At 33.6% G+C, this 23,681-nt stretch overlaps 2 long non-coding RNA genes across 3 annotated transcripts; one reads left to right on the top strand and one right to left on the bottom strand.

Moving 5' to 3' along the window:
• Positions 1-5,500: 5,500 nt before the first annotated feature.
• On the bottom strand, positions 5,501-6,847 carry LOC136063572 (uncharacterized). The gene is made up of 4 exons (XR_010625205.1): positions 6,715-6,847; positions 6,419-6,463; positions 5,700-5,734; positions 5,501-5,609 (listed from the first exon to the last, which is right to left on the bottom strand). It is a non-coding gene; the product is annotated as an uncharacterized LOC136063572 (long non-coding RNA).
• A 1,869-nt stretch (positions 6,848-8,716) lies between these two features.
• Positions 8,717-11,550, top strand: LOC136063573 (uncharacterized). 2 transcript variants are annotated; one of them, XR_010625206.1, is made up of 4 exons: positions 8,717-9,022; positions 9,471-9,909; positions 10,771-10,847; positions 11,233-11,550. It is a non-coding gene; the product is annotated as an uncharacterized LOC136063573 (long non-coding RNA). The 2 variants fall into 2 exon arrangements; XR_010625207.1 differs by lacking the exon at positions 10,771-10,847.
• The last annotated feature ends 12,131 nt before the right edge of the window (positions 11,551-23,681 follow it).

Below are 23,681 nucleotides of genomic sequence, written 5' to 3' on the forward strand. Positions count from 1 at the left end.
TACTTAGGTAAATTATTCAACTCTAGGTTAACACAAATAAATCATATCATATAAACAATGCGGAAAATAAAGAACACAACGATATGATAACTCAGGAAAACCAAACTAGTAAAAAATCCGAGGAGGATTTAACCTAGCTATTCTTAAGGTAAAACAGATCCACTATGAAAGAATTGAAGTTTCATAATAGTGACTTAGACCACTAACATCCTATTTTTATCTCGAGTAGAAAACTTACTAAAACGACCACGTGACAGCTCCGAGTCTACGGACTACTTCTTTCTTGGATTCATAGCAACCACAAGTACTCCCACTTGTGTTTTCTTTAAGCTCTTTTTACAGCAACTAAAGCAATCACCAAGCTCTCGACATCAATCTCAATCTTGATAACCCTAAGTATGTATGAAAGCAAACACTTCTAGATCTCACAAGAGATTCATACACACAGCATAAACAAAAACCTAAAAACATGGCTAGGGTTTTTCCTTTTATACTTAAGGCAAAACATAAAACCCTACACATCATATGAGCTTGGGCTGAGTTGGAAAATTTTGCAGAAAAACAATCTGCACGAGTTTCGATTGATCGAGTCTAATTTTCGATTGATCGAGCTTTGTAGATTTACACAATAAATCCTATAGTACACTCAATTCTAACTTTACACATAAACACACTTTGAGTAGCCTAAATCTAGACTAAACGTTTTGATCATGGTTTGCTAACATTACACATTGAAGTTCTAATACATTAGTTCCTAATTTCTTAGAACCTAACAAGATTTTTAGATCAAAATAATTGTGATCGGTGATCAGCGGCAATGGTAAGTGACTTGGGACATTAGTGGTGCCAGTGGATGATGGTTGGGTGACTAATAGTGGGGGTGGAGGTTCGGTTGATGAGGTTTGAGTAAGATGAAAATTGAAAGGACTGCAAATAAAAGTAATAAAAGATTAAAACATTTTCCGCTAGAATTGCTTTTATTTTATGTTAAAAAAAAAAAAAGTTTCTAATTGACCAACAATTTTAGTTGTCCTAAATTAACATTTTCAAATGAGGAAAATTTTTTTTTTTTGGGAAATCAATTTCTGTCAAAACAAACAAAGCTTAAAATTCATTTTTGTGAAAGAATATGCCAATTCTAAACCAAACTTTTTTAAGTTACATACCAGGATACATTAACGCTGACTCAAAAGGAAAGCATCAACAACAATAATAGGCATCTTCCTTTTGATGGGCCCTTTTATATTGGAAGCAAGCTGTTTGTGAAATTATTTTCCAAAATTAAAAAAATGTTCAATTTCTTTTTTCGTAAACAAAATTAATGATATTTCAAGGTCTGATTTTTTTTTTTTTAATATAAAATTTGAAAATATATCAGGTCACAAGTCAACCCAATATTAGATCATCCATTCACTTGGAGGACCTAATTTTCCTGTACCTATCACTAACAATTAAAACAAACCTAATCACTCTCAAAAAAAAAAAAAAAAAAAAAAAACAAACAAACAAACCAACCTAATCTCTTTATGTATGACATTTATAAGAATTACCTCCCACCATGTGACAATTAAAAAGAATGGTCATGTTATTGTGAAAGTGGAGAAACCTTTTAGGATCCATTCACATTTTGAAATATACAATATTTGCATCTCATCTGACATGGTGGGGTGGTAGGGATGGCAATATGACGAGGTGGGGTGGTAGGTGCACCATCCTATATGTTAGGTTCATATTTTTATACAATTGACATATCCTATGACAAAACACAATTTATTTGTTTGTTATTTGTCATTGCTTTCCACATGGTGCACATAACATATTTGTTAGGTGCTTTCAGGAAAGATAGGTATGAAGCCAATCAAAACAGTCAATTCTAGTTCGTGCTATGGTTTCTCAAGATTGGTTGTTTTTAGATAGGCTAGTTTATTTGAATATGAGTTCATTCATTGTATTTGGGTTATTATTGTATTGGGCTTAATTTTGTACTTGAGGTTTTGTCATGGATTGACAAAAGGGGAGATTGTTAGGATCATGTGTTTTGGTATTGTCAACCATGCCAAATTATGTATTTATAATGAGACACTTATGTTTTCTTGCAAAAGTTTCACACACAACACGCATTCTTTTTGCTACTCTTGATACAATGTATAGGTACAATATGATTTGATCATTTAAAGTTACTCTTATACTAGTGTGAGTATTTTTTTTTTTTTTTTTTTTTAAAATTGTGTTTTTGCTTTAACAAGTCTTTTGGAGTTTTGAGTTTTGCATTTTTTTTTTTTCCTTTGTGTCCATAGCATCTTGTTGTCATGTTCTTTTTGTAGGCCTATGGTTCCTTGTTATCCTTGTTCCCTCTATGTCAGTTTTCTATTTGTCTCCGGTCAAGTTTTTTTGGTTTTCTATGCCCTTTGACAATCGTGTCAAAAAGGGGGAGAAATTTGAGATTTGAATGTCATTCCTCAGAGGAAGTAATAGATTTAGGGGGGAACTTCATGTTAAAGGGAAGAAATTTTTTTGATGTAACTAACTTATGGGGAGAGTTAGTTTGATACACTGATATTGATATTTTTTGTGTTGTGCATCTTTTAGTTTTGTAGCTATTTACATACATCATGTGTTGTTTCTATATATGATGATGATGTGTGTGTTTCACTCTTTATCTCACAAGTGTTGTTTCTTTTCTCACTTTATGCACATGTTTCTTGTTTATTTAACTTGTCATTATTTTCCACATTGAACCTTGATACGTCTTGTTTAGTGCCTTTCAGGAAAGACAAGTTAAAGCCAAGTTAAGATTCCAAGCCTTCTTCTTGTAGCAACTTCCAAGGTTCAGATCTTTTAGACTAGGCTTATTTTGTAATCAATGTACTCTTGTGGTTTTGTCACGGATTGCCAAAGAAGGAGATTGTTAGGTTTATATTTTTATGAAATTGGCATATCCTATGACAAAATGCAATGGAACGGATTGCCTGGGCTTCCCTTACAGAAAGTGCGGGGAGTCGGAAATGGAACCAATCTATCTCTTCCTAACCTAACCTCGACCTTTTTCTCCAATCGAAATTAGACTTACGTACTCTGAGACCATTCTGGAGACCTGCTTGCCCTTCTCCCCTCTTGGCAAACCACTCCGGAATGAATGCCTTTGATGCAACTGGCTGGGCGGGTGGAAGTTGAGCTTTTACTCGTTTATTATTTGTCATTGTTTTCCACATGGTGCACATAGCATGTTTGTTGAGTGATTTTAGAAAAGATAGGTACGAAGCCAATCAAAACAGTCAATCATAGTTCATGCTATGGTTTCTCAAGACTGGTTGTTTTTAGATAGGCTAGTATATTTGAATATGGGTTCATTCATTGTATTTGGGTTATTATTTTATTGGGCTTATAATTACTTTCGTACTTGAGGTTTTGTCATAGATTGAGTAAGAGGGAGATTGTTAAGGTCATGTGTTTTGGTATTGTCAACCATGCCAAATTATGTGTCTTTTATTGAGTTTTGATGTGTCTTAAAATTGTAATTGAAGATCAAGTTGAAGACACAAATTAAGTTTGTTTAGGAAAAGTTCAAGAAAAACACATTTTCAGCATGAATCTCCATAGCAGCTTGATAGTAGCTCAATAGAAGCTAGAAGCTAGAAACTTATTGTTTCCTCGATAGAAGCTAGATAGTAGCTCGATCTATCAAGATTTTGTTCTCGATAGAAGCTTGATAATAGCTTGATCTATTGAGCTTTGAGGATCAACAAAAATCAGCAACACGAAAAAGCCCATAATTTATTCATATGAAACCCGAATTGAGATCCATTTGAACCAGTATTAAAAAGACATCATAAGCCATCTATTAGAAGGTTTTTTTTTTTTTTTTTTAAGAGAGAGAAACACTGTTTTCGTGGCTAGAGTTTTGTAACCAAGTTTTCTCTATTTCACTAAACCAAAGAGTTTCAAAGTAGATCTGAAGATTCCATTAGTGAAGAAGCTAAAGTCATAGCAACCACCACAGACTTGCTACTGTGAGGAAAATTTTCAAGAGGTTCTTGAAGTCAATTGGAGTTTCCAATTGTGATTGTGGGTGGAACGCTCATATATTGAAGAGTTCATAGGTTCTGAAGCAGTAGAAGGTTTCTGTAGCAGTAGAAGGTTTCTGTTGTAAGTTCATCTATTGGGTTTGTAGAGTCCAAGGATAAAGGTTTTGTATTAGATTTGAAACTTCTCTTCATTATAGTGGATTACTTTTTGGGAAGATTTACCCCCAGGTTTTTTATTGTAAAACTAGTTTGTTTCATTGGTTTCTTAAGTCATCATATTTTGTCTTATTTACTATTCGGTTGTGCATGATATTGACATGGTATTAATGTTTGTTTGCTTGAACAAGGATTATTCATAATAGATCTAATTAACAACTTGGATTTAAAACTTGTTAATTCTAATAACTGGGGTCTAAATTTACCAACATTGCATAGTAGCATTATTATTTTTTTCTTTTTGAGAAGTAAGAAGCTGCACTCAATGCAAAATACACTATTTAATAACACAAACAATAATTGATGCCCTAATCTTTCTAAATGTGAGTGCAAAATACACTATTTAATAACACAAACAATAATTGATGCCCTAATCTTTCTAAATGTACTGTATTAATTGTTGTGAGTGCAAGTGTGAGGGTTGAGTCACAGTCATTGAGAAAAAGTCAACAAAGTGAGTAGTTTATATATATATATATATATACACTTCTTGTTCTATTTTTTTTTCTTTAAATCTTTCAACCTTTTTGTTGAAGAATTTTACTTATTAATTATTGTTCAATTCTCTTGTACTTTATTTCTTCTTGCAAAAAGTTCAAATGCTATCTTTTATATTGTGAATTAGATTGATGGACTTCTAGAAAACACGGACACTTCATTTGAGGTGCTAGCCTGTACCTGTGTCGTATTCATATCATATCAGTGTCATATTGGTATCACTACAAAACGCGGGGGCCTAAGGCCGCGTTTTTTTGGGCCGCGTTTGAAAAACGCGGCCCCAGACGGACTAAAGCCCCGTTTTAAAAACGGGGCCATAGAATGGTCTAAGGNCAATCATTAAAGATACCAAAGAGTGACAATTTTTAGATATGTTGGATCTACTAGTGGGGTTGTAACATTTTATCACCTAATGTACATGAGATTGACCTACAATGAACCGCGTGGGAATCAGTCATAACTCATAATATAGGAATTCCTTAGAGTTCTGTTCTATCATTAGTTATGTCATTTTTTCTCAGGTTCTCTCCTATAGAGCATGCAATTTTTTCATGTCTCAAAACCAGAACAAAAAAGCTCATCTAATGCATGCACCCTTGTCTTTATGATCCTTTACTTCAACATAAAGCGATAATCAAGGATACATTTAAAACACTTCAGAAAGAGGTATCATATTGATACAATGTTCAATTCACTAACAGTCACATTTAGATTGACAAATCCTAGCTGTTTCAGCCGTCAATTTACCATAAGGTAACAGCTTACACTCTATGGTATATGAAAATGTGAAAATTATTAAAGCAGGAACAAAAAACTTGCCTCATTTCCAGTTTTAGCTGTTTTCTTGATTTCTGCCACCAATTTCTTCTCCTGAAATTGCATTCCACAGAACAACAATTAAAGAAAGAAATATAAGCGAAGATTTTTTAAAAGGAAAAAGTACCCATGAAAAATCCATACCTCCATCTGAAGAGACGAAATCTCCCGTTCAATACCTACACAAAAGAATGGTGCAGCATCAAGTAATGGTTGCAGTAAGATAGAACTTTACATGTTACAGTTTTCCTTAGTATATGGAAGCTGTTCTATTTAAGCTTTTACAAATTGGCACTATGGGCATGGAGCACTTACTCAACTAAACTTTAATCTGAATTAAATTGGGGTTGGCTTAATGTATCCTCTTCAGTTAATCAGATTCAACTAGCTACTCCATTTTAACCCTATCAAAAATCATACTTTCTCCGATCAAAAAAAGAAAAGAAAAAGCATACTTCCTCTCACCTCTGTAACCCATTATAGATGCGAAAAATTAGAGATATAGCTCATTCCTAGGTAATAGTAGATGCTAATTGAGCCCCCTAACTAACTAAATGTCTGTTTGGAAACAGATTTTCTTTTAGCCGTTTAGCAAATTTGCTTATGTATAGCTTTTAAAAACTGGATTTTTTCTGGGTACGACTATACTTTAACAAAATTTGAGCAAATCAACAAATAAAATTTCTGCAAAAGCTAAATCCAAACGCACTATCATTGCCAAAATCAGCATAATAATAAAGATAGATACAAAGAATGGACTTTATGGATTCTGTGCATTGAATGGAAAAAGAAAAAAAAGATTTCATTTTTCTCAGTAAAATTAGTAAAAGGGAAAGAAAAACGTTCATTACATACATACATACCTCTTGTGGCAACAGCCATTTCTCTCTTGCTCGTTCGCAGAGCATCTGTTAGAAACAGAACACAAACCCACTTTTAAAAAACGTTATACATGAAAATTTAACCGAAAATTGTCAATATCTTGCCGAGAAAGCTTAGAAATTTCCTGTCCTAAAAAACCCAAATTTCGATTTTTTTTTTTTTTTTTTTGAACTTCGTTTCTTTTTGCAACAATTTCTTGGGAACCAAACACACCCAAAAGAAAAAGAAAAAGAAAAAAAATTGAAGCTAAAATAGTTAGATAGAGAAAAAAGTGGACCTTTGGGCGAGGTTTTCTTCTTGAAGATGTTCATAGTCTCTACTCTTCAGTCTTCAGTGAGAGAGTGGAAAGCAAGGGGAAAAGCAAAAAAATGATCAGTGCTAATGCTGTAGGTGATGCCACTGTGGGAAGACTTTTCTCAGGGCAAGGGAGCGTGCTGTTTTTCTCCACGTGTACCATCCAACGGTAATCAACCAAGTAGCCGTTACAACTGCTCTTTTACTAAAATGTCCCTACTATTTTTTTTTTTTTTATTCACAATCTCTCTTATCCCCACGTTTGACTGTCCATTTTTTCAAATACTTTACCCCACATCACAACTCATTTCTTTTCTCGACCGAGATGCGTTTGGAAATCGTGATTCTGTGTCCAGGTCTACCTTTTTTTCTTTTTTTCGATAATTTGTTAAATGATTTTGGGAATTTTTTTATAAAAAAATTAGCTTCTAGTGTACTTTTGCACTAAAGTCTCATTATCTCTTCTTGTGTGTGTGTGTGTGTGTTTCTTAGGAAAAATTTTTTTTGGAAAGAATGTCCTAAAACAACTCTCAAGTTTAGGGATAGTGGCACTAACACCGCTTGAATTTTTTTTTTTTTAGCATTAATACCTAAACTTCATACATGTGTCAAATAGTTATTTATATTAGTGTATCGTTTAATAAACTAATTTTCTAGTAATGTGACATGCACAACGTGGACAAAAAATAAAAACAAAGCCAATTATTGCAAACCAATTGAGAAGATGAGACAAACTTAGGGTCTCGGAGAGAGAGAGAATGCCATTAGTGATCATGTCGAAGCCAAATTTTGTGGCCTTGCCAGTTGCCACTGGTCGTGCCATTCATGGTCTTGCTTTGAATAAGAAATTGATTAATTGTAGGTTGACATTCTTAACCCATAATCAACTTGAATTATCGTAATTAATTATTTGAGTCAAAGTCTTTTTTGACACCTTCTCAAAAAAAAAAAAAAAAAGTCTTCTTTGACACGATCTCATTTAACCCATAAAATTAAATATCATTTAAAAAAAAAATATAAACCTACATTTAAATTTTAAAAAAAGAAAAATGTGTAATTAAAAATTTTATAAGGATTAAATTGTAATTTTGATCCAACAAATCCTATTATACCTAAGCTTCTATCCAAACAAGCACAAACTCATTTCTACTTTCTAGTTATAGTAGAGTTGTCATTGCTGCCGATGTTGATGCTGTCTTTTTCTCATCAATGAGTTCTCTCTCATGTTTGGATTTTTTCTCTCTTGCATTGTTTTCATATCATTTCTCCCTTTCTTTGAAGTTCTCCGCAACCAACAACAATTAAAATAGAATCCCAATGACCTTCTTTCATTAACTTTCTCGTGTATCGTCTTCTTCTTCTTCTTCTTCTTCTTCTTTTTTATTTTATTTTATTTTATTTTTTTTATATATTTTTAATTTTTTTAATTTTTATTTTTTAAGTAGTTAGTGATATTACTCTTTTGGCTAGTGTGGATTGTGGACACTCTATTTTGTACTGATTTATTAAAAATCCCTAGTCTCAATGATGAAAAGTCCCAATCCCTACCAAAATGAATATAACTGGCCTAATCCTCTCTCATCAAGTATAAAAACAAATAAAGTTTTGTTTTTACAACTAAGGTATCACTACAAAACGCGGGGGCCTAAGGCCGCGTTTTTTTGGGCCGCGTTTGCAAAAACGCGGCCCCAGACGGACTAAAGCCCCGTTTTAAAAACGGGGCCATAGAATGGGTCTAAGGCCGCGTTTAAAACGCGGCCTAAGGACCTGCCTATTTCTTTCTTTTTTTTTTTTTATCCGTGTTTAAAAATGGAGGTCCAGCTTGCCTGAAGCCGCGTTTTATACACGCGGCTTTAAGTTTTTTCTGTAGCCGCGTGTATAAAACGCGGCTTTAGTTGTAGGAAGTGGCCGCGTTTATTAAACGCGGCCTCAGATGGCCCCTAAAGCCGCATTTTAGAAACGAGGCTTCATTATTTATATAAATACTAAAAACCTTTTCATCCCTTGCCTCTCCTATCACACCCAGCCTCCATTGATCTGATCAAGCCCGAGCTCAACCCATCACCCTCAATCAGAGCAGATCTGAAGCCCGAGCTTCCCTCATCTTCTCCACCACCATATCCGCCGACCTCCACCACCATCTCCGCCGACACTCTCTTCCAAACCACCGGCGTCGTTTTGATTCTTTCGATCCCTTCGCAATCATCGAACGCCACCGTGAGTCTCTCTCTCTCTCAGTATATCTCGCACAAAAAAGCGATGCTGGTGAAAATTGCAAAAAATCGAATCAGGTCCGTTCATTTGCTTATTCATTCTCAAATTTTCGTTTATTTACTCCACAATTGTATCAAAAAATTTCAGAGATTCAGAGATAAAGTTTTTGACTTTTTCTATGCTCTTCAATCGATGGGGTTGTTAAATTTTAGCTGAATTCCTTGTGGGGTTTCTCAAAAGTTCATGTTTTTGCATTTGAAATTCGAAAAATTTAATGGGGTTTCGAGGTTTATGTATCGGTGATTTGAATTTATAATTGTTTTATTGCACATTTAATTTATTCTAGCTGGAAAAGAAAAATGAAAGAAATGTAAAAGTTTTGATCTTTACGCGTTTTGGTTTCTGGGTATTGAAGAAATGAGAAATTCATAGCCTTTTAGACAGTTTTCTATTTCGATGAAGTATCACCTGGTTACTTGCTTATTTGTTTTTAATTTATTTTTTTGGTTTTGGATTTGGGGACAGGTTTTGGGATTTGATCTTGGAGTGTTTGGCATGGTAGTGAATTTTTGGTGGGTTTTCAAACTAACTTAAAGTGTGTGCCTGACTGGTTTACTTCACTGCCAAATTGTGATTATAAAATGGGGAGAGTTATGCTAATGCCATTCTGATGAAAATTTTGGAGTTGGGTTCTGGTGAAAAGGCTGAATATAGAGTTGCTTGTAATGGGTGTGCGCTACATAGCCGTGTCAGCGGCATCTACGGTGCTAAGCTTTGTCTTTCTTCAATTCTGGACTGAGTTGCTTTAGATAATCTTAAATCGGATGGACTAATAGCTGAGAGTAATATTCATTCAGAGAATGCAAGCCGTGTCATCGAGCTGCTCTCGGGTTCTTATGCTACCATTGGACTGCTGACAAATTTTGTGCTCAATGTATTTGTTTTACTAGTTCTGTGTCTACAGGTAAGTTTGCTATCTTTCTGAGGGACCTTTAAGCAATTATGTCTTTGTGTTGGTCAATGAACTATTTGCATAGTGGACTGTATGCTGAGTTAGGCAATGTATAGCCCGCATTTACTGTTGCTGCCATAGGATATGTTTTTTATGTAAAGCAGGTAGTTTTTTTTTTAGCATGTGAATTTTACTTTGCTATAATGCCACAGTGATTGAGCAATGAGAATGATGCTAAGACATTAAAATACGACATAAGTGGCTGCAGTAGGTATAATAGACTAATAGTCTGTAAAATCAGTGAGTTATGTCCATCTTTTCTGTAAAGCGGGCCAATTTGTATTTACACTGCATGTATTGGTTTAGATCCTTCTCTAAGTTTTAGGAAAATTTGTAGATTTTTTTTCTTGGGTGGAGATTATTGTGAGCTGCTCTGGCAAAGATAATTGAGTTCAATGAATTGTATTAAACAATAGTGCCATCAGCTTATCCTCTGCTAGCTGGATTATGTGATGGTTAACCACTAATTGGTGTTGGTCTGCCAGTACTTGTAAATGGCATTGGAGAAAAAAAAAAGCATATTGATATTATGAATATTTTTGCTATTTCGTTGTTAGAACTGATTCTTTTAGAGTATCATAGATGGATTGAATACTTGTCTTCTGGAACGTTCACTTGTGTAGAGATTCAAATTTTTATATTCTTTTTCACGTGTATTATTTATCTCCCTTAATTTCATGCTACTTTTCATCACAGAAGTGGGTGAGGGGTCTTTAATGGTTCTTATATCAGATTACCTAGGACTTATGGTTTGTCAATGGTGAATGGTTGTAGACTGAGGTTCAAATTAGTAAACTACTTTTTCACTTGCAGATCATATTTTTGTGGAGTTGTATCCTCCTGAGACTCGGAAATTGTTGGAATGTCTTGTCAATTATGTTATTTATAAGGTAAAAAAAAATTTACTTGCAATTTTTTTAAAAAGCATATTCTGATCATTCCTACTAGTAGCATGTACCTATTTAAATATGTGAGACATCACTTTTTCTGGAACTTGTTTTTGGGATCCAAATTTCCCCATTAATCTTTATAGGATTGTGTATGGGGATTCGGGATATATATGGTAGAGCCTATCTGAAGATTTGTGTAAAATATCACACCATAATACATAAAAAATTTCATTTTATAGATGTCAAGCAGCACCCTCCTTGACCATTGGCCATCCAAAATTATCTCTTTAGTGGAAACTAAGATTCAGCTAACCTGAAGATATTTTAGGCCTTAATTATTAACAACTTTGCAGCGGTTTCTAAGATGCCTGTTTTTGTGGCTCAGGAGAGTACTTGGCCATGAGAGCTCAAGAAGTAGGGCGGTCAGCACGTGTAAGGACTCCATTTGCAGATGCAGCCCATGCAGCAGGGTATGTGGGATATACTGGTGGTAAGCTCGACGATGTAACTGTCATTGTGTCATTCGTACAAAAGAGATCCAGCTCTAACTCACAGTAAGTTTGACCTTCTTTATATCATTTTTCCATTTGTAAATACCAAAATTCCAATCTTTTTATTTTTTTGGAATGTAAAAAATATGGTGATATTCTTTCTTAATTATTGGATGAATGCTAGTAAGGTCATATTTTGCTCTTTGATTTTAGGCTTTATTGCTCTAGACACCTATAATGGAAGTACTTATTGAGGCTTAGATTTCTTTAAAAGCAAAGTTCTATACGTGGCACCATAGTTGGTTGAAAGCACAATGTGCTTGCATGGCTTTTTTTGTATTCCATAGATCTTTTTAGTTGTGTCCAAGGCTCTTATCCCCATTTAAGAGGGAGTTCTCTTGGTTTACATGTTAACATTCAAGTACTCTGGCCATGGAAATTCAAGAAGCAGTGTAGAAATTGTGTTGCGTTACAGACATTGTACTTCACATCAAATCAGATATCTGTTTAACTTTTGTTCCCTTCAAATCTAATTTTGTGTGTTACATCTGACACTGGATTCTCAAACCAACTGTTACCAAAGGCAAATAAGCTTGACAGAACACACACACACTCTCTCTCTCTCTACAATTAGGCAATATAATAATATAGAGAAGCAGTACATTATAGATTAAAAAAAAGGAAATAGGGATGGGTCCTTGTGTATGGGCCCCATGACTAAATAAAGCAGTAGTGAAATTAGTGCCATTTTTCTTGGCTTGCAGGTTTCATAAAGTTCAACTAATATTGGAAGTTCTAATGAGTAATATAAAGCCCAAAAAAATGTTAGCTGGGCTATTTTTCTATGATATATGTACCATTCAAATACCACAAATTATAGGGGACATGACGTAGTTGATAGTTATACTTGTGACAAAAATTAATGCTTTCTACAGCCTTGTAGTTGTTCGTACTTTGTAGCCCTCTTTTATATTACAAATTAAAGTTTTTACCATTTATTTGCATTTCACGTAAAAGATTTATGACATGAGATTAGTTTTGAGATGTATATATGTCATATATCTCTATATAAGATGCTGCTTCTCTATATTAACTACATTGAGTTGAGAACTTACTAATATAAGATTTCTGGTGTGAGCATATTATAATCTTTGTTATATAAAAATATTTTATTACTAGTTTACATGCTTTAACTAGGAAGAAATGCAGTTAGATTATGATCAATTATGACCTTTTAATCAATAAGTATCGTATATTAGCCCTATGATTAGATTTCATGTGAATCGGTTAGTTGTTGTATAAGAGATCCTAAAGAACAAAATGCTATCTTACGTGAAAGCTAATCATTTTAACCTAATAAGTCAATATTAAGTTTAAGGAGAGACATGATAAGCAAAACAAACTAGTTCATCTTTTATTGAATAGAAATAGAGTCCTAGTATTGATATCTATTTTAAAAGTCTAGAATTCTATTGATTTCTAGTACTTTTGTACCCTAGAAAAAACTACAGTAGCTCTAATTAGAATCCTATAAGCCTTGCAATTTCAAGACCACACTTCATTCACTGCAAAAATTATACAGCACATTAAATCTCTTTAATAAAAATGAAGAAGAAAAAATATAGAATCCTATAAGACTTTTTTCCTTCTTCTTTATTTTACTAAAAGTCCTAATTTATTAAGTAAAATATTATCCAATCTTCTTTAATTATTTGAAACCAATTTGTTAGAGTATAGCTTTCATTACTCTAATTATTTTGAAATCTTATCCGATTGCTTATGAATACTCTTTCTAAAAGTGAAATATGTGATGCATGCATGATTTTATTAATTGACTGAGTACTCCATGTATTGTACACACAAGGACAGGGTAGTACAATATGAGTGATGTGCATGAAAACTCAAAAATATATCACATTTAAACAAAACATAATAAAACTGGCAGAATAACCCCTAGTCCCCTACTACCAATAACCACACAAAAAAACAAAAACAAAAACAAAACAAAGAAAGAAAGAAAAAAACTCTATATATAAAGCATATCCGATAAATTCTTTGTTGAAAGAGACTAGTACAACAACCTACAAAAAAGTAATTTTTAATTTATAAGATTAATTAATTAAAGCCTTCAATTGTTTCCACCTAGAAAATCACGTTCATGCAAAATCATAACAAGCTCACGTTGAATAGTTAAATAAGGAAAAAAAAAGACTTATATAACAATTCATGACTTCATGACTTACCAAGAAATTTAGGCCCTTAACACGGTTGTAAAGGGTTTAATTAAGCATCTTTGAGTCTTTGACGTATTGGGTGGGATCTTAGGGTCAAGGAATCAATTAAATATATGAAAGTAATTACAAAAAAAGAGGTAGGAAGCTCCAAGTCAAAAGAAGCAGGCAGATCTTTATATCAATTCACATTACAAATAATAAAAAAAAAAATCAAGTTAATAGTGTTGAAATTTTGCCTCCCATTCTCATCAGCACCACACGCACTGCCCATCAGCACCACACGCACTGCCTATCATGTGCCCATTTTAACCTTCATAACTCTTCATGGAAGGTTTTTTTTTTTTTTGGTGCACTCACTAAGCAATGACAACAATTGAATTAGTAAGTAAATCAGATCCAATTGCACCATCCATTTATTGCTGACACTTGTCTTCCTATAGATACTGTGGTAGCATCTTGAGTAAATGAACAGTTAGTTGGTCTAGGTTTCTAATACAATTGGCTTGCTACTTTAGGCATTAGGAAGGCATAGTCTTTGTGGTTTGTTTTTTTGATAATTAGATAGTTGGGGGAGGGTGGATTTAATTAGCTAGTGAAATAAAAATGGTGCAATATGATGGAGCAGTATACCATGTTGCAAAACTATCAGATATATAGTATAAAATAAAATAAAATAAAAAAGAGAAAGGGGAGGGGTGGTGTGGGACCAAGAGTCCCACGTGGGAGATGGATGATAATTGGTTGGGAAAATATTAGAGGAGATTGTAAATGACCATTTCTTTGTCTTTCAGATTACTATAAGGCGGAATTGTTCCATGTGATAAGTGGGCCAATTCAAAGAAATGGACCTTAATTTTGAAAGACTGTTCAGAAAGTTGTTTGTGGAAGACAATGTCAAATTCTTACAATGTCAAATTTTCTTGACAGGGTTGTCCATTTTGTTATGTCTGTTGGATGGTTCAATTTAATTACAATAACTCGGTTATAAAATATAGGATTTGTTTTACATGTGAATGGATATGTTGAAGGGTTTTGTACTGCTAGAAAGTCATTACAAGGGTTTTGTACTTCTATGATTTGTTTTACAAGTTGTTTCTTAGTTTTCAATTTTGACTACAAGGTTAAGTTTTTAATTTTTCTACCTTGAATGCATCTTTTTTGAGTTCTACAGTACATTTACTCTGCAAGATTAAACTTAGGTGTGGAGGTCCTTCTTAAGCCAGCTGGCCTAGGGAAAAAAAGAAAAAAAAGAAAAAGGGGGCTATAGCCGCGTTTTTAAACGTGGCTAAAAATATAAAAAATGCGGCTATAGCTTTCACCTATGGCCACGTTTCAAACACGGCCTAAGATGAGAGGCTATGGCTGCGCTCAAAACGCGGCCTAAAGTGATAGACTTTGGCCGCGTTTTAAACACGGCCATAGTCTATAACCTTAGGCCGCGTTTTGAATGCGGCCATAGTCTATCGCCTTAGGCCGCGTTTGAAATGCGGCCATAGGACCTGGTCTTAGGCCGCGTTTGAAAAGTGCGGCCATAGACCCCCTCTGGCCTATAGTCGCGGGGTTTGGGTCACATTTCAAAACGTGGCCTAAAAAAACGCGGCCATAGGCCAAATCGGCCTATGGCCACGTTTTTTGGACCTAAGGCCGCGTTTTACAAACGTGGCCTAAGGCCATTTTTTTTGTAGTGTATTTTACTCACTATGTTGTGTTATAATTTTTCAAAAATTGCTTATATTGTTGTGTTGTATTCGTACTCTTATCTTTGCTTCCTAGATGGAGTTTGAAATGGAAACTTCTTTTAGGACACTTATTTTATTTCTCTATGTTCTTGGTTTCTTAGAAACATATATATTTCCTGTTAGAGTGGTGATCAAGACGTAAAGACTTTCTCTATATATCAATGGACTTGATGGATCCCCCATTATTACTTCTACTTTTCCTAAGTCCTAATAAATTGGTATTGAAGACGTAGAAGATACTGCGCACACCCACCACACCCCGCGGGTGCTTAATACAAACCACAAATTTATGCAACCAGTGTTCCGACTTCCAAGTCAATTGTTCAACATGTACATCTTCCTAGACACAACATGTATAGGATATTCATTACCTTGGTTCTTAATTTTGTCCATTCTTGTCATGCAACAACTTGGAAGTCTTTACCACTCTAAAAAGAATAAACTTACTTACGTCCATATATTCTCCAATCGTTATTCTGCATTTCTTCAACCCATGCACCAAAGCAACGTGAAGACAGATTATTCTTATAATGTCAGTTTCAATCATTGCCATTTCTTGTACAATGATATTGAAACAATTCGAACATTTTATTTTTGTCCGATGTGATCACCACCAGTTTAACGATGATAATATCTGTCCATCTTAATATATAAATGGATTGTGACTCAATCCTTATTCTGTATACATTCAATCCGTCATAGCTAAGAATTTGTTCTTGGGGAAGGTTGAATAAAAAAAATTGATGACTAAGTGTGGGTTCTTATTTTGAAAAGTACCCAGGCCCAAGTGGAATCAAGGATTCTGGGCCCCCAAAGAGTTTTATACTTGTTATTTGGTGGATTGGGCTTGGTTCACTGCAGTTATATTGGGCTTATTACGAACCAAGTTGTGCACAAAATATGGATTCTACGACACATACATATTTATACATACAAATATATATGCATTGTAAAGTAAATGGCTGCGGAACAATAAAGAAATAAAGAAAAAACACGTAGAGACGTCAGGGATCCTCAGAAAATAAAGTGATATGTCATTATATTGAGTTTTAGTACATTGAACCCTGCTTTTCACTAGGATATGTCACAAGGTTCAAATAAATTCAAAGGTCACAGACTTAGATAGCTCTTTGTAGGCTTCCAAGACTTGTGAGATTTGAATCCTTTTGAATCCAAGTATATCCTCTAGTATTTATCTTAGAATCCTTCACAGTGTTTTCTCCTCTCTTTGTTTCCTATTTTCTGAGGTTTAAAAGAGTTTTTCAAAGGCTCTTTTTGCTCTGATTAATTATTGTTGAATGAATTCTACTGATGGCTTGATCCCCCTTTTATAGTATCTTCCTAGGGTTTTTAGTGTGCCATTGATTCTCACCATTTGCTGCACTGGATACCAGAACTAATATTATGTCAGCAATATTGGTGGCTAGTCATTTTCTCATTTTCTCACTAGATTCTTTTTTTGAGGTTTCCCCCCAAAAAGTCCCCAGCTAACTTTTCTCTTTTGAGAGGTCTTAGGGGCTGACCTTTAATCTCTTTTTCCATGGCTTCTAAAGAGACTTTTCAAAACCTCCTTTTGTCTACCTTATCCTTTGTCTTTTTTATCTAAATAGGCAGATTCTCCCTTGTCAAGTTGAAAGATCCTCAGCCACCTTCCTTCATAGTTCACCTTGTTACTCTTCCCGAGGTATCAGGTTTCCTTTCATAGGTGCTGGTTCTTAAGTCATCATTTGTTTTCAAAGCCTTTTCTTTTGAGTTGTAGGCGGCTAATGGGACTTGTCTTTCCTTGTTCCTTATGCCCATGAGCATGCTTTCTTGAGCTGTCCAACTCCGAGCTTATTCTTTCCTGCACTTCCCGATGATCACCTCCCTGATTCTGGCTACTCTTTGGTATCCTAGTCTAGTCTCTTTCTGGGCTCCTTGGGGGTTCTTCTCATAGAGGCTGGGCCAAAATTCCTCTGCTTTTTCTTCATTCTTTAAGGCCCAAGACTTACCCATTTATGAGCTTGGACTTCCTTTTACCCATTTTAAATGAGCCTTGGCTCACGGATTGGGCTTTTTCTATCCTTGAGAGTCCATTAGTTTTGAATTTTAATACTTGTAATATTTTGGACCTCAACACTAAGTTTTTTGTTTTTGTTTTTATTTTACCCCCTTTTGGTATATATATTATGCATATATACTAGTAAAAAGCAGTATTATAAAATAGTACTATATAACTCACGTGTACTACAAATTACAAAATATATACTTATTAAATTTCAACAAACTTTGACAAAAAGACTTAAAAGTATCTTGAACTTATTATTATTTTTGATAATGAATTTGTCTTTAATCAACAAACATTTTATGAGGAAAGAGTTTTAAAAAAGTCTGCTGTTATCTTTAGTTTTTGATATAATTGTTGGAGTGACATTGTCCACGTGTTCATTAATTATAATTTTATGAATGTTCAATTTTGTTTCTTTAAAGAATTATAAATGTCCAATTGATTTATGTATTTATTCAATCCAAGTTACTCTTAGATATATATTTTTTAGATTTTTAGAAAAAAAATTATACATTTAAAATTTAATTATATATAATAAAATTGGGATGAGGTTATATATATCTAATTGTTATTTAATTTTTTTTGGAGGCCTTGGCCTCTGGTCCAAAATCATGGGTGAAATTCCCACGTGGGAATTTCATACAATCCTTATCCAAGACAATACAAAATATTCATATAGTAATTGTGTCTCAGAGTTTGTAGTAAAATACATGGTGCAATGACACACACGCATATATGCGTGTGTTTATATATATATATATATATATATATATATTTGGTAAACTGGATATATTTTTATTTTAAACTAATTTTGCAGATTTCATTTAAGGAGAGTGTTAAGATTTAAATGTTTTATTTTATAATATTTATTGGAAGTATCTTTAGATATTTGTAGTTTGACCAAGTCTTAATTTAGAATTTTGTTATTTGATCTCAGCCAGATTTCATGCTGAGAAAGTGCCTCACGTTGCTATCCTAGTTTGTAGGAGTTGTGGATAGTGTTTCCTATTTTATAGAAGTTATGGTTAATGCTAGATAAAGTATTCTGAGTATTGCCTATTTATAGCCCTTTTCCTTATCAATAAAATATCATTCAGCTTTACCATTCAACACTCTCTTTTGTTTTTTGTTAACTCTGTATCATTTGTTTTTTGTTAACTCTGTATCATGTATGGGCCAGGATTATGGTGGTGTCTGTGGTTTTGGTTTGGCCATGGATTTGGAGTTTGCTCTAACCAAGTTTCAGGTATGGGCCCATAAAAAGTTTTTTGAGTACTTATAATATATAAAAATGTGTTTGATAACTTTTTTTTTTATAACAATTTTTTTTAACTGAAAAAATATAATTGAGAATATGGTATAAGAATCTGTTTTTAGACAAAAACAGAAAATTAACTATTATTTTAATTCAATGAGAGAGAAAAGTCCACGCAAAGACAACAGATCTCCCTTTCTCTGCTTCTCTTCGCCCCAGACAACAGATCTCCCATGCATCATTCAGATTCATTCAAAGTTAGATCGGCTCAACGTTCATAAAATTAAATTATTTAACTATCAATATTTAGAGCTTCTCGTCAACTTATGCATTAAAAATTAATATATTTTGCATTACCAAAACCCACTTTAATTATTTATTTTACATCATTAGCTAACACATTGTCGTTCTCTATTTTACATTTTTAATACGTTAAATTAATATATTTTCTATCTGCAAGTTGCAACTTGCAACAATGACATGGGTATGAAATGTAAAACCCACTTTAATTATTTATTTTACATCATTACGTAACACATCGTTGTTCTTTATTTTACATTTTCAATACATTAAAATAATATATTTTCTTTCTATCAAAAAATAATAATGATAATAATAATAAATTTTCTATCTACAAGTTGCTACAATAACATGGGCATGCCACATAGAGAGAAAAAAGATTTACATTGTGCTACAGTACTATGTCACTGTAGCCATTAGCAACCTGTATTATTTTCTACAGTGAGCCAATGGACTGTGTTTTTTGTGTTTTGTTTGCTAGAATCATGCAAAATGCAATTTACATCATCCAATGGCAATGCCCTTACAAATGTAGTACCTTTTTTTTTTTTTTTTTTTTTTTTTACAAAAAGGGAGATTTGAATTATTCTTCTCTTTAGGGAAATTGAGTAATGTTACTATAAATTAAAAGGCTTTCTTTCATCAAAAGATAATAATAATAATAATAATTAAAAGGATCTCAACAATTATGTTTTTTTTTTTTTATATTAACGATATTAAGACACAAAAAGATATTTGATTTTATAGAAGAGTGATAGATATATTACAAATTTTTTATTATATACTATAGTTTACAAACTAAATATCACCTATCATGAATAAACAATTTAATATTGTGTATGCATGTTTGTTTCTTAAAAAAAAAAAAAAAAAAAAAAAAAAAAAAAATAATTGTTCTACATTGCTTTATAATATATTGTGTGAAGTATAACTTGTTTCATCATCCCTTAAAAGTTATCATGACTTTTAAGTGGAGTTTATAGTGTGTTTTATGTTAGAACCTATTTCTCTCTCCCTATTCATTTGTTCATAACATGTTAGTTGCATTGGTGCATCTAATAAGAAAGAATTTAATGGGCTCTCTTATTTTTATTACTTAATTAATACCTTCCGATACTGATGCAACAAACCATAAAATCTGTAGTATCTTTTACATTTTACTTAATAGAATAAGAGTGACTTCCAATTAGTTTAACTTGTAATATTTCTGATAATTGAATAAAAGATCTGAAATTTAATCCTTACCTACACCAAAAACCGATTAATATTTTGGACTAATAATTAAAGAGTTATCATTGAATATCACGGAATATAAGAGGGTGTGTGGCTCAAGTATCTTACATAGAAGTGTGGGGTATGAAAAGTAGGAACTATTGTAGAAGCTGCGAGGTTGGTTGGGTTATGGAGTCATGGGTGGGCTCCTTGGCTACATTTCCTCCAAGCGATAAAACTCAACGTTGAATAGTATCTTAAGATTGACTCAACCTGCACTTTTCTATGTCTTGGCATGCTCTTCCATGCATGGGCAGCTCATTGCTTGGTCGAATGGAGTCTTAATAATAGGTGGCAGGGATTTGTTAATGAATCATCCTTACCTAATCAGCTTGTGAATGTGATCAGGAAGATGCTTGTGAACTGTACTTTCTAATGCTTTTGAACTGTACTTTCTAATGCTTTTGTTTTTATTATTATTATTATTATTATTATTTATTATTTTTCCTTCTAATGAAGCTTGATTGGCCTTCAAAAAAATATTCCTTTGTTGTTCAGTATTTATTTTCTCCTCATTCTCTCTCTCGTTGAATTCAATTGTTGCTCCTTATGTATGATAGGCTATGGATTTTTGGAATGGACAAGTCTACCTCACCACGTTCAGGACCATCTTATACTTATCCTGACTCACTCACAGATCACAATGCAAAACACTGCAATTTGTTACACGTCATGAGACCATATATCATTGTCTAGTTTCTTTTTAATATATCCAGTTTACCAAATATATATATNGAGAGAGAGGTGCTTGATTTTTAGCAAATTCGTGATAGGGGTAGAATGAGAGAAACAAAGAAGTATAGACTATAGAGAGAGAGAGGGATTTTTTTTTTTTTTTGGCTCAACAAAAGGATTTTTGAAATTTGGTATTCAATGGATTTTTTGTCATTAAGATACAAGATCCATGTGGATAATAATTTAATAAAGAGTTGTGTTAGCCTTAAGGCATGCTATCTTGTTTCTTTAAGAATATAGTTCCATGAAAATCGATTCTTAATAGACTTTTAATATTTTGTATCCTAAAAACACAAGTCCCAACATGATATCATTATAATTTAGTATTGGTTTTAAATTAGGGATGGATCAAGGATTTCAAACTAGGAGTCTGGAGGTTAAACAAACAAAAAAACAACTTCAAATAAGTATCCACATAGCTAATGGCGACTCTAAAAAAAAATTAGGATTATTATTAAAAAAAGTTAAGTTATGTGAATAAAATTGTAGCCATGGTGTAACTTAGAACTTGTATTTGGGGGGCAAATGAAAACAAGATTTGAATATAAATTATATTCATATTTTATATAGTAGTCTAAAGTATCATTATATAATAGTCTAAAGTGGTAGAATATAAATACTGTAGGGTCAGTTTTTGTAGCCCTCAGCCCAAAGGATATGGGTCCGAGGCCCAACGAACCCAGAACAATAAATTTGTAGAGAGTGGGTCGAAGGTTTAGGCGCTGGCCGGCGTTCACGAAGCATGAACTCCTTTCTCTTTTATTAAAGAAATCTCTCTCTCTCTCTCTCTCTCTCTCTCTCTCTCTCTCTCTCTCTCTCTCTCTCTCTCTCTCTCTCTCTCTCTCTCTCTCTCTCTCTCTCTAAAGACTTCCTTGCACAAGTACACTTCAACACGCCTTTTTAAGTTGTGTGGAAGCTTTAGAAACAAAGGCAGTACCTAGAGATTCAAAGCCGGTAACTTGACTGACTTCAAGCAAGTATAAATAGGAAGACATGGACTCCCATTTCCTGTGTAGCAAATGAGTTATCTACTTGGCGTGAGTGTATAAGGCCCTGTTCAGAATTTTTTTTTTTCATCACTCCTCACCCAATTTTCGTCACTCATCACTCATCACTTAAAATACCCCAACTCCTACCCAAAGTCTGTTTGGCACACATCACTCAACTTGTTATCACTCAAATTTTTCAACTTTTTATGGGCCCATACCTGAAACTTGGTTAGAGCAAACTCCAAATCCATGGCCAAACCAAAACTTACAGACACCACCATAATCACTGGCCCCTGAACATGATACAGAGTTAACAAAAAACAAACTGATACAGAGTTAACAAAAAACAAAAGAGACGTGTTGAATGGTAAAGCTGAATGGATTTTTATTGATAAGGAAAAGGGCCTATAAATAGGCAATACATCAGAATACTTTATCTAGCATTAACCATAACTTCTATAAAATAGGAAACCACTATCCACAACTCCTACAAACTAGGATAGCAACGTGAGGCACTTTCTCAGCATGAAATCTGGCTGAGATCAAATAACAAAATATCTAAATTAAGACTTGGTCAAACTACCAAATATCTAAAGATACTTCCAATAAATATTATAAAATAAAACATTTAAATCTTAACACTCTCCTTTAAACTGAAATCTGCAAAATTAGTTTAAAATAAAAATCAACCCTCTACAAAGTCTTCCTTTGCAGCAGCATGTGAACACACTCCAAGTAGACCACGCAACTTCACAAATGCAACCAACTTGAGAGGCTTGGTCTGTATATCTGCAATCTGGTCTTCACTTCGACAATAAACCACTTTGATTGTTCCATCATTGCTGAGGTCTCTTAAGAAATAATATTTCACATCAATGTGTTTGCTTCTTCCGTGGAGTACAGGATTCTTAGAGAGTTTGATTGCTAAGTTGTTGTCACAAAAAACTGTAGTAGCTTCAACTTGCTTGAACTGTAGCTCTTCAAGAATTCTTCTCAACCAAATAGCTTGACAAGCACAAGCTATTGCATCAAATAAATTCAACTTCTATAGTTAACAAGGAGACAATTGGTTGCTTCTTAGAGGACCACAATACAGCCCCTGTGCCCAACATAAAAACATAGCCCGAAGTGCTCCTTCTATCATCTTGATCTCCTGCATAATCACTGTCAGTAAACCTAAACAATTCTAACTTTTCAACCTTCTTGTAGAACAACCCAAAATCTCTAGTTCCTTGCAAGTAACGAAGGATTCTCTTGGCAGCTAACAAGTGCATTTCTGTTGGATTCTCCATATATCTACTTATTAAACTCACAGAATACGTTATGTCTGGCCTTGTTGCAGTTAAATACATCAAACTGCCAACAATTTGCTTGTAAAGTGTACTGTCCACCTTCTTCCCTTCATGATCTTTGTTTAACTTCAAGCCAAACTCAGTTGGAGTGCTTACAAGATTGCAATCCTTCATCTGAAACCTGTCCAAAACATCTTGCACATACTTCTTTTGAGAAATAAAGATCCCATTAGCTGATTGCACTACTTCTATGCCAAGGAAGTAATGCAACATACCAAGATCAGACATTTCAAATTCAACCATCATAGATTTCTTAAAGCTTTCAAACATGGCTGTATTATTTCCTGTATAGATTAGATCATCCACATATAAGCAAACAATGAGCATCTTTCCTCCATCTTCAATTTTTATAAACAGTGTATATTCATAAGGACATTTTTGAAATCCTTCCTTCAAAAGATAAGTTTCTATACGATTATA

The sequence above is a fragment of the Quercus suber genome, unplaced genomic scaffold (genome assembly GCF_002906115.3).
Source record: "Quercus suber isolate HL8 unplaced genomic scaffold, Cork oak 2.0 scaffold_543, whole genome shotgun sequence".
Taxonomy (NCBI): Eukaryota; Viridiplantae; Streptophyta; class Magnoliopsida; order Fagales; family Fagaceae; genus Quercus; species Quercus suber.